Genomic DNA, 19,824 nt, shown 5'->3' on the forward strand with positions numbered 1-19,824 from the left:
GGGGCATAATTGATAAACATAAAGTGGGCATGGAGAGCTCAGAAAGAGAGACATAAGATCAAGTAATTGTTGGCTTGTGCAAATCCCAGGGCTATGGAATCTAGGTTCTTTTTATTTCCAGAGCACATGTGCTGTTTTCTAAAGCATGCCTTGCATCATCTAAAATACATCTTGTTTCCTGACCCGAGTGGACTAGCATGAAACAGATAAATTTTACCATTCTGTTCACATACTGGAGATCTGATGGGGCAGGCTTCAAACAGCTTAAATTTTACTGTATAAATATACTTTGCAGCAAACTGACGTGGTATCTTATGTTTTCGGTAATGGTGGGTTATAAACTTAAAGCTGCCCTTTCCTGTATTTAATCACAAGATTCTGTGTTGTAATCTTTTCTTCAGCGTAGCTGTACATTGGATCCTGCCAGATACGTGAAATTCCCTGACAATGTCAGGAATCCTCCTTGGTGAGGTTGTAGGTGTTTCCTCAGTGTCCTCAGGGAAGACTTACTGTAGGATATTTTCACTATTGACATTGATTAGACCCTGGGAGATTCACTTTGGCCTTGTCAGTTCTATTGTTTCAACCCCTCAAAGATTGCAGAAATCATATTGCTTCCATGCTCTATGGTAGTCTTAGTCTGCTGAGGCTGTTATAACAAAATACCAGAGACTGGGTGGCTTGTAGACAATAAACGTTTATTTTTTACAGTTCTGGAGGCTGGGAAAGCTAAGATCTTAGCAATGGCAGATGTGATCCTTGTGAGAGCCCTTCTTCTCACTGTATCGCTACCTTATGGGAGGGACAAGGAATCTGTCTAGGGTCTCTGTTATTAGGGTACTAATCCCAATGGTGAGGGGCTCAGCTCTCATGACTTAATCACCTCCCAAAGGCCCCATTTTATTATACCATTACCTTGGGGGTTAGGATTTCAACATATGAATTTTCAGGGGACACAAATGTTCAGACCACAGCAAAGGTCATTAGCTGAATAACGCTGACCTCTCTATTAGCCTCAGGGTTCGAGGGTGTTGCACGTCGGCCTAGTATTCAATGCTCTGTGATAGGTACTTAGCTGTGATTACATAAGAGTTTCTAAAAAAAGTTTTGAGAAAAGTAGTAAATGGTTATAGGAAAATTAGTGAGCCGTATGTAAAAATATAGGAACGATTATTTATATCTGACCTCATATACCTTGTACTGAAATAAGTATGAAATGGAGTATTAATTTGTGGATATAGAAAACAAAAAAGGAATTTGAAACAAATAGAGGAAATATTTATTGAATTTCTAGATAGGAAAACAATTTTTAACCTTATAACTGTTGAAAATAATCACACAGGAAAATATCAATAGATTTTACTACATAAAAATTGTAAAATATATGTACATCAAAATATATGAGAGAATTAAAAGTTCACTATAAACTTCAGTAAATATGATAGAAAAAGTTAATATTTAAATATATAAAGAACTCATAAAAAGATAGGAAAACTATTAGAACTCAGAAAATGAAAGAGTAAAGAAATGTGTGTGAGAGGACCTTCAAGATGGTGGAGGAGTAAGATGTGGAGATCACGTTCCTCCCCACAAATACATCAGAAATACATCTACGTGTGGAACAACTCCTACAGAACACCTACTGAACGCTGGCAGAAGACCTCAGACTTCCCAAAAGGCAAAAAAATCCCCATGTACCTGGGTAGGGCAAAAGAAAAAAGAAAAACAGAGACAAAAGAATAGGGACAGGACCTGCACCTTGGGGAGGGGGCTGTGAAGGAGGAAAAGTTTCCACACATTAGGAAGTCCCTTCACTTGTCGGGACGAGGTGGGGGGTGGAGGGGAAGATTCGGAGCCACGGAGGAGAGCGCTGCAACGGGTGCAGAGGGCAAAGCGGAGAGATTCCCACACAGAGGATCAGTGCCGATCAGCACTCAATAGCCCGAGAGGCTTGTCTGCTCACCCGCCGAGGCCGGTGGGGCTGGGAGCTGAGGCTCGGGCTTCGGTTGGATCCCAGGGACAGGACTGGGGTTGGCTGTGTGAACACAGCCTGAAGGAGGCTAGTGCACCACAGCTAGCCGAGAAGGAGTCTGGGAAAAAGTCTGGACCTGCCTACGAAGCAAGAGACCATTGTTTTGGGGTGCGCGAGGAGAGCAGATTCAGAGCACCACCTAAACGAGCTCCAGAGATGGGTGCAAGCCGCGGCTATCAGTGTGGTCACCAGAGACAGACATGAGACGCTAAGGCTGCTGCTGCCGCCACCAAGAAGCCTGTGTGCGAGCACAGGTCACTGTCCACACCTCCCGGGAGCCTGTGCAGCCCGCCACTGCCAGGGTCCCGGGGTCCAGGGATCCTCTCTCCCTGGGAGAACGCACGGCGCGCCTCAGGCTGTTGCAACGTCAAGCTGGCCTCTGCCGCTGCAGGCTCCCCCGCATTCCGTACCCTTCCCTCCCCCGGGGCTGAGTGAGCCAGAGCCCCCTAATCAGCTGCTCCTTTAACCCCCTACTGTCTGGGTGAAGAACGGACTCCAGAGGGCAACCTACATGCAGAGGCGCGGCAATATCCAAAGCTGAACCCCAGGAGCTGTGCGAACAAAGAAGAGAAAGGGAAATTTCTCCATGCAGCCTCAGAAGCAGCAGATTAAATCTTCACAGTCAACTTGATGTATCCTGCATCTGTAGAATACCTGAATAGACAACGAATCATACCAAAATTGAGGTGGTAGACTTTGGGAGCAATGGTAGGCTTGGGGTTTGCTCTACGCGACTGACTAGTTTCTGATGTATATGTTTATCTTAGTTTAGTTTTTAGTGATTGTTATCATTGGTGGATTTGTTTATTGGTTTGGTTGCTCTTTTTTTATTACTTTTTATATTTCTTTATTTCAAAAATATTAAAATTTTTTTTTATAACTTATTTTATTTCATTTCATTTCTTTTCTTTTTCTTTGTTTCTTTTCTCCTTTCTCTTCTGAGCCCTGTGGCTGACAGGGTCTTGGTGCTCTGGCAGGTGTCAGGCCTGAGCCTCTGAGGTGGGAGATCCAAGTTCAGGACATTGGACTACCAGAGACATCCAGGCCCCACGTAATATCAGACAGCAAGAGCTCTCCCAAATATCTCTGTCTCAATGCTAAGACCCAGCTTCACTCAACAACCAGCAAGCTCCAGTGCTGGACACCCCATTCCAAACAACTAGCCAGACAGGAGTACAACCCCACTCATTAGCAGAGAAGCTGCCTAAAATCATAATAAGGTCACAGACACCCCAAAACACACCACCAGACATGGTCTTGCCCACCATAAAGACAATATCCAGCCTCATCAACCAGAACACAGGCACCAGACCCCTCCAACAGGAAGCCTACACAACACACTGAACCAACTTTACCCACTGGGGGCAGACACCAAAAACAATGGGAACTGCGAACATGCAGCCTGTGAAACAGAGACCCCAAACACAGTAAGTTAAGCAAAATGAGAAGACAGAAATACACAGAAGATGAAGGAGCAAGATAGAAACCCACCAGACAAAACAAAAGAAGAGGAAATAGGCAGTCTACCTGCAAAAGAATTCAGAATAATGATAGTAAAGATGATCCAAAATCTTGTAAATAGAATGGAGAAAATACAAGAAACATTTAACAAGGACCTAGAAGAACTAAAGAGTACACAAACAATGATGAACAACACAATAAATGAAATTAAAAATTCTCTAGAAGGAACCAGTAGCAGAATAACTGAGGCAGAAAACGGATAGTGAGCTGGAAGATAAAATAGTGGAAATAACTACCACAGAGCAGAATAAAGAAAAAAGACTGAAAATAATTGAGGACAGTCTCAGAGATCTCTGGAAACATTAAATGCAACAACATTTGAATTATAGGGGTCCATGAAGAAGAATAGTAAAAGAAAGGGACTGAGAAAATATTTGAAGAGATTATAGTTGAAAAGTTCCTTAATATGGGAAAGGAAATAGTCAATCAAGTCTAGGAAGCACAGAAAGTCCCATACAGAATAAACCCAAAGAGAAAGATGACAAGACACATATTAATCAAACTATCAAAAATTAACTAGAAAGAAACAATATTAAAAGCAGCAAGGGAAAAGCAACAAATAACATACAAGGGAATCCCCATAAGGTTAACAGCTGATCTTTCAGCAAAAGCTCTGCAAGCCAGAAGGGAGTGGCAGGACATATTTAAAGTGATGAAAGGGAAAAACCTACAACCATGATTACTCTGCCCAGCAAGGACCTCATTCAGATTTGACAGAGAAAATCAAACCTTTACAGACAAGCAAAAAGTTAAGAGAATTCAGCACCACCAAACCAGCTTTACAACAAATGCTAAAGGAACTTCTCTAGGCAGGAAACACAAGAGAAGGAAAAGACCTCCAAAACCAAACCCAAAACAATTAAGAAATTGGTAATAGGAACATACACATCGATAATTACCTTATATGTAAGTGGATTAAATGCTCGAACCAAAAGACATAGACTGCCTGAATAGATACAAAAATAAGACCCATATATATTCTGTCTACAAGAGACCCACTACAGACTGAAAAGGAGGGGATGGAAAAAGATATTCCATGCAAATGGAAATCAAAAGAAAGCTGGAGTAGCAATTCTTATATCAGACAAAACAGACTTTAAAATAAAGACTATTAACAATAGGCAGGGAAGCACACTACATTGTGATCAAGGGATCAATCCAAGAAGATGATATAACAATTGTAAATATTTATGCACCCAACATAGGAGCACCTCAATACATAAGGCAAATGCTAACATCCATAAAAGGGAAATCAACAGTAATAATCATAGTAGGGGACATTAACACCCCACTTTCACCAATAGACAGCTCATCCAAAATGAAAGTAAATAAGGAAACACAAGCTTTAAATGACACATTAAACAAGATGGACTTAATTGATATTTATAGGACATACCATCCAAAAATAACAGAATACACTTTCTTCTCAAGTGCTCATGGAACATTCTCCACGATAGATCATATCTTAGGTCACAAATCAAGCCCTGGTAAATTTAAGAAAAGTGAAATTGTATTATCTTTTCTGACCACAGTGCTATGCAACTACATATCAATTACAGGAAAAAGACTGTAAAAAATACAAACACATGGAGGCTAAACAATACGTTACTAAATGACCAAGAGATCACTGAAGAACTCAAAGATGAAATCAAAAAATACCTAGAAACAAATGACCATGAAAACACAACGGCCCAAAACCTATGGGATGCAGCAAAAGCAGTTCTAACAGGGAAGTTTATAGCAGTACAATCCTACATCAAGAAACGAGAAACATTTCAAATAAACAATCTAACCTGGCTTCCCTGATGGCGCAGTGGTTCAGGGTCCGCCTGCTGATGCAGGGGGCACAGGTTCGTGCCCCAGTCCGGGAAGATCCCACATGCCGTGGAGCAGCTGGGCCCGTGAGCCATGGCTGCCGAGCCTGTGCATCCGGAGCCTGTGCTCCGCAACGGGAGAGGCCACAACAGTGAGAGGCCCACGTACTGCAAAAAAAAAAAAAAGAAAAAACAGAAAAAAACAATCTAACCTTACACCTAAAGCAATTAGAGAAAGAAGAACAAAAAAACCCCAAAGTTAGCAGAAGGAAAGAAATCATAAAGATCACATCATAAATAAATGAAAAAGAAATGAAGGAAACAGTAGCAAAGACCGATAAAACTAAAAGTTGGTTCTGTGAGAAGATAAACAAAATTGATAAGCCATTAGCCAGACTCATCAAGAAAAGAAGGGAGAAGACTCAGATCTACAGAATCAGAAATGAAAGAGAAGTAACAACTGACACTGTAGAAATACAAAGCATCATGAGAGATTAAAACAAGCAACTATATGCCAATAAAATGGACAACCTAGAAGAAATCGACAAATTCTTAAAAGAGCACATCCTTCTGAGACTGAACCAGGAAGAAATAGAAAATATAAACAGACCAATCACAAGCACTGAAATTGAGACTGTGTTTAAAAATCTTCCAAAAAAAAACAAGTCCAGGACCAGATGGCTTCACAGGCGAATTCTATCAAACATTTAGAGAAGAGCTAACACCTATCCTTCTCAAACTCTTCCAAAATATAGCGCAGGGAGGAACCCTCCCAAACTCATTCTACGAGGTCACCATCACCCTGATTCCCAAACCAGACAAAGATGTCACAAAGAAAGAAAACTACAGGCCAATATCACTGATAAACATGGATGCAAAAATCCTCAACAAAATAGTAGCAAACAGAATCCAGCAGCACATTAGGAGGATCATACACCATGGTCAAGTGGGGTTTATCCCAGGAATGCAAGGATTCTTCAATATATGCAAATCAATCAATGTGATACACCATATTAACAAACTGAAGAATGAAAACCATATGATCATCTCAATAGATGCAGAAAAAGCTTTCAATAAAATTCAACACCCATTTATGATAAAAACTCTCCAGAAAGTAGGCATAGAGGGAACCTACCTCAACATAATAAAGGCTGTGTATGACAAACCCACAGCTAACATCGTTATTTAATGGTGAAAATCTGAAACCATTTCCACTAAGATCAGGAACAAGACAAGGTTGCCCACTCTCACCACTATTATTCAACATAGTTTTGGAAGTTTTAGCCACAGCAATCAGAGAAGAAAAAGAAATAAAAGGAATCCAAATTGGAAAAGCAATAAAGCTGTCACGGTTTGTAGATGACATGATACTATACATAGAGAATCCTAAAGATACTACCAGAAAACTTCCAGAGCTTATCAATGAACTTGGTAGGGTAGCAGGATACAAAAGTAATGCACAGAAATCTCTTGCATTCCTATACACTAATGATGAAAAATCTGAAAGAGAAATTAAGGAAACACTCCCATTTACCACTGCAACAAAAAGAATAAAATACCTAGGAATAAACCTACCTAAGGAGACAAAAGACCTGTATGCAGAAAACTATAAAACACTGAAGAAAGAAATTAAAGATGATACAAACAGATGGAGAGATATACCATGTTCTTGGATTGGAAGAATCCAAGTCATTGTGAAAATGATTATACTACCCAAAGCAATCTACAGATTCAATGCAATCCCTATCAAACTACCAATGACATTTTTCACAGAACTAGACGAAAATATTTCACAATTTGTGTGGAAACACAAAAGACCCCGAATAGCCAAAGCAATCTTGAGAAAGGAAAACGGAGCTGGAGGAATCAGGCTCCCTGACTTCAGACTATACCACAAAGCTATAGTAATCGAGACAGTATGGTACTGGCACAAAAACAGAAATATAGATCAATGGAACAGGATAGAAAGCCCAGAGATAAACCCACGCACATAAGGTCACCTTCTCTTTGATAAAGGAGGCATGAATATACAATGGAGGGAAGTCACTCTTCAATAAGTGGTGCCGGGAAAACTGGACAGCTACATGTAAAAGAATGAAATTAGAACACTCCCTAACACCATACACAAAAATAAACTCAAAACGGATTAAAGACCTAAATGTAAGGCCAGACACTATAAAACTCTTAGAGTCGCCCCCACTCACTGCAATTAGAGAAAGCCCGTGCACAGCAATGAAGACCCAACACTGTCAGAAAAAAAACAAAAGCACAAAACTCTTAGAGGAAGACATAGGCAGAAGAGTCTATTACATAAATCACAGCGAGATCCTTTTTGACCCACTTCCTAGAGAAATGGAAATAAAAACAAAAATAAACAAATGGGACCTAATGAAACTTAAAAGCTTTTGTACAGCAAAGGGAACCATAAAGAAGAAGATAAGACAATCCTCAGAATGGGAGAAGATATTTGCAAATGAAGTAACTGACAAAGGAATAATCTCCAAAATATACAAGCAGCTCATGCTGCTCAATATCAGAAAAATAAACAACCCAATCCAAAAATGGGAAGAAGACCTTAATTGACATTACTGCAAAGAAGATATCCAGATTACCAACAAACATATGAGAGGATGCTCAACATCACTAATCATTAGAGAAATACAAATCAAAACTACAATGAGGTATCACCTCACACCAGTCAGAATGGCCATGATCAAATAATCTACAAACAATAAATGCCGGAGAGGGTGTGAAGAAAAGGGAACTCTCTTGCACTGCTGGTGGGAATGTAAATTGATACAGCCATTATGGAGAACAGTATGGAGGTCCCTTAAAAAACTAAAAATAGAACTACCATATGACCCAGCAATCCCACTTCTGGGCATATACCTTGAGAAAACCATAATTCAAAACGAGTCATGTACCACAATGTTCATTGAATCCCTATGTACAATAGCCAGGACATGGAAGCAACCTAAGTGTCCATCGACAGATGAATGGATAAAGAATATGTGGCACATTTATACAATGGAATATTTTTCAGCCATAAAAAGAAACAAAATTTAGTTATTGATAGTGAGGTGGATGAACCTGGAGTCTGTCATACACAGTCAGTAAGTCAGAAAGAGAAAAACAAATACTGTATTCTAACACATATTTATGGAATCTAAAAAAATAAAAAGCTTCTGATGAACCTAGGGGCAGGACAGGAATAAAGACGCAGACGTAGAGAATGGACTTGAGGACATGTGGCGGGGAAAGGGTAAGCTGGGACGAAGTGAGAGTAGCATTGACATATACATACTACCAAATGTAAGATAGCTAGTGGTAAGCAGCCGCATAGCACAGGGAGATCATCTTGGTGCTTTGTGACCACCTAGAGGGGTGGGATAAGGAGGGTGAGACGGAGACGGAAGAGGAAGGGGATATGGGGATATATGTATGTCTATAGTGGATTCACTTTGTTATACAGCAGAAACTAACAAGTTTGTAAAGCAATTATATTCCAATAAAGTTGTTAAAAAATAATTCTTTAACAAAATATCAACGAATGAATTCAGCAATATATAAAAAGAATTATCACAGTGAGTTTATTCTCAGAATGCAAGCATGATTATATATTCAAAAATAGTATAATTCAGTATATCAAAAGCCAAAGAAGGAAATTATATGATCCTATCAATTGTTGCAGAAAAAAAATTTGAGAAAAAGTCTTAATAAATGGAATTGAAGAAATAACTGTTCAGAGGATAACAAGATACAGATTTTACAACGTACAGACTTGGAGAATATATTTGGAAATCACATATTCAACAAAGAACTGTTATCTAGAATATATAAAGTACTCTCAGTGTCAACATCAAGAAAATCACATGATCCCAACAAAATAGACCAAAAAAAAAAAAAAAACCAGAAACAGATATTCCACAGAAGAGGTTATCCAGCTGGCAAATAAATATATGAAAAGATATTCAACATCGTCAGGGAAATTCAAGTGAAAACCACAATTAAAACCACTACACATGCAACAGAATGGCAAAAAAAATAAAAATACGAAAGAAACAAAAAACCCACAATACCAAATGCTGGTGAAGAGACTAGATCGCTCATACCTTGTTGGTGAGAATGAAAAATGACCCAGTCACTGTGAAAAAATAGTTGGATAGTTTCTTTAAAAATGTAAAGCTACCATGTAGCCTTGGACAGTTAAACTCTTAGGTATTCGTCTAAGATAAGTAAAAACTTAGGTTCACAAAAAATCTGTACATGAATGTTCATAGCAGGTTTATTTGTAATAGCTCCAAACTGGGAACAGTCCAGATGTACTTCAGTGATGAATGGTTAAATAAACTGTGGTACATCCGTACCATGGAATGCTACTCAGCAATTTAAAAAAAAAAAAAAAAACACAAACAAGCAAACAAAAAACCCCACAAGCTATTGATGTGCAACACTTGGGTTAATCTCCAGGAAATTATGCTGTGTGAAAAAAGCCAGTCTCAAAATGTTACATATGTGTGATTCATTTGTTCTTGAAGTGGCAAAATTATAGAATTGGAGAATAGAGTAGTGATTGCTAGGGATTAAGGAGGGTGTATATGGGAGGGAGGTGGAAGGGAAGTGGATATAGCCGTGAAAGGACAACATGAAGCATCCCTGTGGGGATGGAAATGTGTAGTATCTTGACTGTAGCAATGTCAATGTCCTGGTTGTGATATTGTACTATAGTTCTGCAAGACATTACAATTGGGGAAACTGAGTCAAGACGCATGGGATCTTTCTGCATTATTTCTTCTAACTGCATGTTGTAACAGTCAACAATTATTACAAAATAAAAAGTTTAATAAGGAAGCAAATATTATCTCTTCATCTCAGTACTATTTATAATGGCAGAAAATTTGAAGCAATCTAAATGTCCAAAACTGAGGATGTTAAAGTAAATTAAATTATATTCATAACATAAAACATAGAACATTATGTTTTTATGAAACTTCTTGAAATAATTTTGTGTTTTAAATGATGTTACAGAATATAACTACTGTAATGTGAAGTGAAAGAGCAGTATGCATGATCTCATCCATGTTTAATTACATTAACAAAACTGGAAGATATAGGACTAGTGTATGAATAGAATGTGCAGGAATAGAACCACAATACACATGGAGATTTAGATTATGATAAAGATGTCATCTCATGTCGCTGGGGCAAAGATGGACTTTTAAATGAATGTAGCTAGGACTGTTTTGAAAAGGATAAAGTTAGGCCTGTATCTCAGACTGTACATAAGAATAAACTCCAAGTGGCTTAGGAATCTAAATGCAAAAATGGAAACCATGCAAGTACTAGAAGAAAATACGGGCAAATTCCTTTCTAATCTTAGGATAACAAAAGGCTTTCTAACTATCCCTTAAAATCCAGAGGCAAGAAAGTAAAGAATGGGTAAATTTGACTATATATTAAAAAAATTGCATGGCAAAAACTGCCATAAACAAAGTCAAAAGACAACTGACAAAAGACAACTGACAAAGATATGAATAAACAACATACACAGACAAAAGTTACTATTTCTAATATATAAAGATCTTTTAAAACTTGAGGGGCAAAGAAACAAAAACCTAATAGAAAAATGGGAAAATGACATGAATAGACAATTCACAAAAAAATGTCTCTCGAGCATATGAAAGTATTCAAACTTAATGATAGGGAAACAAATTAAAACAGAAGTGATATATCTTTCCTCACATATCAGACTAACAAAAATTAAAAAGTATAATAACACATTCTTTTGGTGAGATCATGGAGAAACAGGCAATTTCAAACATTGCTGTGAATTCTTGCAGCTCAATATGAAAGATTTGTGTTCCCTAAGTTCAGGTTTCCTCAGATGTGGCACAAATCTTCTATGTGTGTAGTAGGATCTACCTGGGCTATTACATATCACCCCCATGGGCCTGGGGGCAAATGGAACCAGTGCAGACATGGAGCTCATGCTGATTGCTGAGCCTTGAGAAATAAAATCCTTTGTCTTTGATCTAGGGGTTTTGTGTCCTCTGCCAGCAATTATGGAACTGTGATATTTAAATGCTCACATGTAGAATAGTGGTTAGATAAATTATGACACATCTGTCAAGAGCTGTGAGCATTTGAGATTTTACCCTACATGCAGGTTAGCCAATTAGTCTGCCATGCCACAGTTTCGTGGAATCTGGAAGACTTGTGTCAGAGAAGAAGCACAGTTTACTACTTAGAGCAAATATGATAGCCAAAGTATACTTTTGGTATTAGTTTCCTGTGTCTCAGTTCTCACAGAGCAAAGCAAAGAGTACCAGATAACACCTGTACATGTGATGACTGCACAGAAGGGGAACGCTGAGATAGGGAAACTGGATCTTTTATGATAGAGAGTAAGCATGCCTTCCCATTTGTTTGGATGAGATGCTATCTCTGTCTTCCAAGGTGGTTGGCCATACAAACATGCCTGAAAAGAGAGTCTGGAACAAAGGACAGTCAATGCTTTGCTCAAAAGATATGAAGAAATGCAAAGAGCCCCAGTAATATCCACACAGTGGAGTACCATATGGCTATAAAAAAGAAAGAACGAAAACAGAAGAGGAGAGGAGAGGAGGGGAAAGGGGAAGTGTTCTATAAACTGATTCAGGGTGATTTCCAGAACACACTGTTAAGTGCATATAGCAAAGTGTGAAAACAAAACAAAGAACAAAAACAAACTATTTTACTACCCTTCATATAAGGGAGGTGAGGATATAAGAAAATGTACAGATATCTGCACATTTGTACAAGAAAATGTAGGAAGGATGAACCAGAAATTGGTTATGCACATGGACTGGTTGGGAAAGGAGTCAGGAAGAAAATGCTAATAGAAATGAGAAAGTAGGGATGAGGAGGGAGCAGCTCTTTCCTGAGTACACGTTTTTGTGTAACCTTGACATGCCATAGTAATGCTTCACATTTTCACCCTCCTCCCGCTACCCCACCCCCAATAGCTCAAATCAACCAGAGTGTGAGTGGAATCCAACATAAATACAGTGACTAATGAACCTACCTGTATTACAAATAAATAACAACCACAGTGAATAGAATAGGGAAGAAAATAACTACCCTGAGTAACTCTGGAAAATAGTATTTTGACTGAATGCTGTAGGACTAAAGACAAGAAGAACTGTACACAGATACTGTATTGTAGTTAATAAATCTGTTTCTCACAGAGGTACATTTCAGCAATTCTGTAACTACCTTGTGTGTATCCTAGGACTGAACAAATACGTGACTATATTGTAGATAATGAGAGTCAGGTATCTTACTGGTGGAGAAAGAATTACAAACAGGGAAATGAGGAAGGCTAGGATAGACACTGCTATTACATTAGAATTGGAGGTATCAGTATGAATTCATATATATATGTATACACACAGATAAATATGAGTCTATATCACATATATGTGTAAATATATATAAAGACAGATCTAAAAATTAATATACATATGTGTGTATGCTTAGGTTATTAAACATGCATGTATATTTCCAAACTTTGTCCACTGAGAGGGTCTAAGAGTAACCTGCTCCATCACCCAAACCTTGGAAGACATGAGTATGCCCAGAACTGTGATCCTGGTTTTTTAAATGCCATCTTTCAATAAAAGAAACCAGAGTTCAGTAAACGAGTGCTTGATTCCAGGGCAGGGGCAGGGAAAATACAAGATGAGCATTATGGTATCAGAAGTGTCTAAAAAATGTCAGAAGGACACAAGAACCAACCTGAAGGATTTCCCAGTGGCTAAAGCTGGAACAGTTTGACCAATGGAAAACATAATTTTAGTATTGGATTATAACCCATAGAATAAATAAATGTCATTGAATCATATTCATCCAAAGTTTATAATTGAATATATAAATAAGTGTGGGAGAAGTAATAGCGCTTTCTTACAAAAGAATTCCAGTTAATATATACAGAATGAATGAGGTGAAAAAAGTCACCACGAGTCAAGTACCACAGTAATAATTGTTGTAGGCAAAATCTACTCATGGATGTTACTACCAGTGGGTGAAAGTTGCAGAGGAAATAGGATATTAGCAGAATCTCAAAGTATCTAACCCAATATATCAATTACAAAGGGGAAAACAGTAATTTTACAATGAAGAAACTCAACAGACACCACCCTAACTATATGCTCAAGGTTAACATCACCAGTAATAAGACCTATCAACATCATGCACCCCTTGAAATGATGTACTGAGAAGGACACAGCCTCACTTCTGTGGTAATATGAAAACGTATAACCTCAGTCTAATCAGTAGAAAACACTAGGCAAACCCAAAACGAGAGACAACCTTATCAAAAGTCCTAAGGCCACGAAAGACAAGTAGAGATTGAGGAACTGTCATAGATTGGAGGAGACTAAGGAAATACAACTAAATGCAATGTGGGATCCTGGATTGGATCCTGGAATGGAAAAAGGGCAATAGAGAATAAACTGGCAAAATTCAAATAAAGTTGATAGTTTCACTGATGATATTGTACCTATGTTAATTTCCTGATTTGACAATTGCATTAAGATTCTGTAAATTGTTAGCATTAGGGGAAACTGGGTGAAGGGAATACATGAACACTTTCTAGTATTTTTGCAGCTCTTCTGTAAGCCTAAAACTGTTTCAAAATAAAATGTAAAAATATTCAGATGAAAATAAAATGAAATATCAATATGTTTTCCTTAGGATAATGATATTATAGATTTACCTATATATTGACTATACATTTTTGTAGTTTCCAAATTTATGTATTATTTGAAAATATGAAATATTTCAAATGTACTGAAAAGTAGAAAGAAACTATTAGACAACTATATACCATCTAAATTCAATGATGTTAATATTTTGCTATATTTACTTTAGTATTTTTTCAAGGATATAAAATATTACAGACATTCAAAGACCTTTCTTGTTCTGGTCTTATTCAACTTCCTTCTTTCTAGAGGTAAATATTTCTCTGAGGTCACCTGTATATACTTTTCCACCCACATTTTTATACTCTGATATATATATGTGCTTATAGAACACTGTACAAAATACAACTTGGTGTACTTTAAAAATATATAAATAATATAATGTACAAATATATAAATAATTATAAACTTAATATAAATATTATAAATAATAATAATATAATAGACAAATAGTATAATATATTTGTACATTATATAGTGATGTGTACATAATATAATGTACAAATCCTTCTACAACTTTTTTTTTTTTTTTTTTTTGCTGTACGTGGGCCTCTCACTGCTGTGGCCTCTCCGGAGCACAGACTCCGGACGCGCAGGCTCAGCACCCATGGCTCACGGGCCCAGCCACTCCGCGGCATGTGGGATCTTCCCGGACCAGGACACGAACCCTTGTCCCCTGCATCGGCAGGCGGACTCTCAACCACTGCGCCACCAGGGAAGCCCCTACAACGTTTTTTATTAAACATTATGTTTCAAGGTTTGTCCATGTTCTGTTCATTTTAAATGCTGTATAGTGTTCCACTGCATAGTTACATACATTTAACCATTCTTCTATTGAAAGAACTTATTTTCTTTCTTTTTTCTCCCTTTTCTTCTATCACAAATAATGTTAACAATTAGAACATGGACAAACATCTTGTGAGCCTGTTCACAGTTTGTGTATAAATCTCATAGAAGTGGAAATTCTGGGTTGTAGGGTATGTGTATCTTGAACGTTAGTAAATGTTGCCAACTTTCTCTCCAAAGTGGTGAAACCCATTGGTACTCGCACTAGCAGCGTATGAGTTCCCATTTCTTCACATCCTTGCCAACACTTCTATCATCAGACTTTTAAAATTTTCCAATCTGATCAGTGTGAAATGATATTTCATTTTTGTTTTGATTTGCATTTTCCTGCTTAGTAATGAGGTTGAACATCTTTTTGTATGATGCTTGGTCATTTGTGTTTCCCATTCTGGAAATCACTTTTTCACATCTAACTAACTTTTTATGACACCTTTATATGTACTGGTAATAAAGACTGGAACAAAGCTTAGAACACCGTGGCCTCACAAATGATGCAGTGCTTGATTGCGTTGGCTGAGATGCAATATCCAACACAGTCTTGGAGTACTGTGTTTTGTTCTAGGTAACTGTTCAGAGAATGTCCAGGGGTGGTTAAGGGTCTGGAAGTCATGAAATAAGAGAAATGATTGCAGCAATAAGGAATGTTTCTCCTAAAGAACTATCTTAGGAGGGATGTGACAGCTGTTTAAAAAAAATTGACAAGCTCTCAGGAGGCAGAGGATATATATGTATTAACGTTGTTTCAACGGAGCTAAGGCCAGTGGTAGTTTTGAGGAAACATATTTGAAGTCAAGATCAGGGAGACTTTTTTAACAATTGGATTTATTCTGGGATGGAATTGGTTGCCTGATCCCTGAACATATTTAAGCTGTTGGAGGCCCCTGTGAATATAGTTAGAGAGATTCCTCTGCAGGGAAGGACCCTGAAGGAATAATCTTTAGTCCACCTCAAAAGTCTGTGCTTCTGTGTAGTAAACAATTCACAGAGTGAAGTTACCGGAAGTCTACAAACGAGTCATTTTTTTACAAATTATAATTACGGTTGCTCAGTTAAAATATTGCTTGAGGTGATGGTGGGTCAGTCTTTATTCATCAGCTAAACAAATAAGCCTAAATTGGCTATAACCCAAAGCAGAGAGCATTGACTCCAAATTCAAACTTGATTTTCATGGCGCTTCAACCTCACCCCATTCTCACTTCCATTCCAGGTGACACTCTGCCTTTCAGGCCCTGTGATTCCTATAGCTAATGTATATACCCCGTGGTACCGTTTTATCTTTTGTGCTAAAGGATGTGGAAGCATAAAAAATAAATGGTGAAAGGAAGACTCTTTAGAGAAAGGAGGAAGTTATAGCAGTGGGCAGAAAGTAAAGAGCTGCTTTTGAGCAACTAAAAGGCCCTTTATAAATGGACTTGGTGTGCAACATGAGGAATTTTAGTTAGAGGGATAGATTTTCTGAACACTCTAATGAGTGTTTAATGGAAGTTGAGGAATCCATGCAGATGCTGTTTAGAGAGAATCCATGCAGATGCTGTTTAGAGAGACCCTGTGAGTTAGGGTCTAGACATTATCCTCCCAGGAACCCACTCTGCTGGGATGACCCTCAACAGGCTCTAAGTGGCCTCTAACACTGGAAGGTCTTGAATGTTCTGAGGATCACAGGTGTTTCCCCTCTGGGCCACCCTGTTGGGGATTTTAACTCAAGGGCCTCAGTCCAGTCACCCTGTGCTGACTCTATTCCTCCAGTATTGTTCCTGAAGTTGCCATGGAGTCCCTTGTGCTCCCAGACGCCTTGCTGCACCATTGGATCATGTCTTCCATTATTTTATCTTCTGGGCCAGGTAGAGGCTGGTCCAGGTTGTTGTTTACTCGGCTGAGTTTCTCTCATGCATTGGGAATCAACAGTGATGCCTGGTCTCTTTGTTTCAGATGGAGATTTTTACAGCCACTGCTTATAAATTTTTCCGCACTGGCAAGAAGCCTTTGGAAGAAAAGCAGGTCCAGGAGACAGTCTAGGCAGATTGCTACCCCCTCCCCAAATGCGATCCTCACTCTCTCTTCCACTAGAAAAATCTTTCCCATAGACGTCCACCTGGAAGGTTTACTTCCCCAGCCTTCCAGGTGGGCCCAGATAAATCAGGATGCTGGTAGGAATGCAGTTCAGGCTCCTGAGGTGAGTGCCTACTCCCTAGGGGCTCCTGAAAATAGGTAGGTGTTAAGAGTTTTGCAGAAATATTATTCTGGGTTGAGGACACGTAATAGTTGAAAGGAGACACCCAGAGAGGAAAAAAGAAATAGCAACCAGCTGGGAAGAAATGTACAAAAGTAGGAATGCCAACACCAAGAGGATTGGGAAATTAAAGGGATTGAGTGAAGGAAAAAAAGTTGAAAATTTATGTAAATACAGAGAATCAAAAGAAGGCTTTGAGAAAGAGATTAACATAATTATGATTCCGAGAGTGTAAGATTTTGGCTAGATCATTAATTTGGATTCACTGATGGCAGTAAGTGAAGAGTTAGGAGGAAGTTTGCTGAATAAAGGTGCCTGGAGTTGATTGGAATGTGTGTGTCTGCTCGGCCTTGTTTTGTAGCGCACTCTGCCTCCTTCCTTCCTGTAGGCTGCGCTTGGCGGGACAGGAGCTGTGGGCTCAGAAAGACCTCAAATGTGCAGGGCACCAACATTTGAGCATCTGCCTTGTTTTCTCCTGAAAAATCCAGAAGACCTTTTTGCCATTTATAATGATTCCAAACGTTCGAAGAAAGCAGTTTATAAACACAAAAGGATGCATAGAAAAAGAGACCAGGAAACTGGGGAGTCAGAGAGGTAATTATAGAGAAGAATGCTCATCCCCTGTCAGCAGGAGTAGTGGGTTGAAAGGATTGGTTGCCTTCGGGATGTCTGAGCTGATGGTGTCCTGGGTGTACTTTGGACCAGTGTCTGATCTAAAATATTCTATCTTGAGTTTTAGCCTATCTCAGACAATAAAAAGCCTTGCGTTTTGGATACCACATGATAAGATTTGAGAGGAATCTGGGAAAGGCACTGTTAGCCAATGGTACTTTCCCTAGTGGATCCTTAGAATGTCAGGACAGAGAAAGACCTTTCAGACGGGGGCCTGGGCGCTTGAGACAGGATAGGTGTCCCTTGTCACTGTGCCAACCAAAAATGTCCTCCGTCCCCATTTCTGTCCGGCCCCAGAGAGAGCAGTGCACGTGGTTAAAAAATCCACACAGTTCTAGACCCACCTCTTTATTTATTTTTTATTTTTTTATTTTTTTATTTTTTGCGGTACGCAGGCCTCTCACTGTTGTGGCCTCTCCCATTGCGGAGCACAGGCTCCGGATGTGCAGGCTCAGCGGTCATGGCTCACGGGCCCAACCGCTCCACGGCATGTGGGATCTTCCCAAACCGGGGCACGAACCCGTGTCTCCTGCATCGGCAGGCGGACTATCAACCACTGCGCCACCAGGGAAGCCCTCCACCTCTTTATTTTATGGCTGAGGAAATGGAAGCCCAAAGAAGTTAAGTGACGTGCCCCAGGCCACACAGTACTATAGTAGCAGAGCCAAGGCTACTCGAACTTTCATCCACTGCCCCTTCCACAGCGTAGAGCTGCGCCCCTCCCTGCCCAGGCTCTTCATTTCACTCACAGAGATTCATCCCCTTGGGAGTAGGTGTTGCATTTCCAGCAGTTCCCACCAGTGTCAAATGGTACTAGGAAGCATGACATATTAAATAACCCTTGAGTTACTTTGGAACCTTAAAAATATCAGGACACAAAGATGTTGAAAGGAAAGGAAGGAATGGAAAAAAAAAAAAAGAAGATGAATGCAAGGGGCACTGCTCAGGAAGGACATCAGAGAACGGACGGTGCTGGGGTGGTGGGTGGTCACAGGCAGGTGCAGACTGTATTCGCTAGCGATGTGACCAAAGCCAGGTGGACATGTGTCTGTAAAGCACTGAGACGGGCTGTCAGGTGGGGCTTGTAGAGCTGGTCTTTGGACTTCAGTTTACAGTCACCCCTCATAGAATTTATATCATGAATTCATCTTTGGAGCAGCTCTTTCTAGGACTCTTGTTCAGTCTGAATTTATTTCTAGCTTCTGAAGCTCAGCCCACTTTAGCTCCAGGATTCCCGCCTGACTCTTCAATAAATCCCTTTTTGACCTGAGACAGCACCTGGAGGAGGGCAGGCTTGGCGTTCAGCCAGAGCTGTGGCTTATCTCGACTCCGCCACTTCCCCAGTTGCTGGGACTTGGGGCACATCCTAAACTCTCCTGGGCTCTGTTTCCTCCTCTGTAAAATGGGGTGGCTGGACAGCTTACAGGGGGAAGTGTGTGCAATAGAGTCGGCACCAAACGTTGGTGTCCACCCCTCCGCTCCCACCCCCGCCTAATCATAAGTGATCTTCTTGGATAAAATTCCTCTTCCATTTCAAAATTCCTATGGCTCTTCTAAGTCATCTCCTTGGCTAGTTTTCCTGTTGTTCTTTATATGCGTGTGAAGAGCCATTTTGTCTCAGATTACAGAATCTTCAGCAGCTTACCTCAGGTGTTCAAGTGCATTCAGAGGAGCTCAGTTTGTCACTGAGCTTCTTGGGTTCCACATGGCCACTCATTCTACAAGATACATTTGTACCTGGTGCTCAGAGACCACTACAGCTCCTTCAAAGCCCACAATCACATGTAATAACCATTCAGTTGTACCCTCCCAAATTTACAGGATACTGCAGCCTGTTCAGGATGAATTCCTCATGAGGCTCTGCATAAACAAAGCCCATGTCCTCGCTTTATGCCTCTTCATCCTCGCAGAAGTCAATCTGTCATAGTCCATTCCAGAGCAGCCCGGAGGGATCCATTACTTTTAGTG

This window comes from Lagenorhynchus albirostris, chromosome 5, assembly GCF_949774975.1.
Source record: "Lagenorhynchus albirostris chromosome 5, mLagAlb1.1, whole genome shotgun sequence".
Lineage (NCBI taxonomy): Eukaryota > Metazoa > Chordata > Mammalia > Artiodactyla > Delphinidae > Lagenorhynchus > Lagenorhynchus albirostris.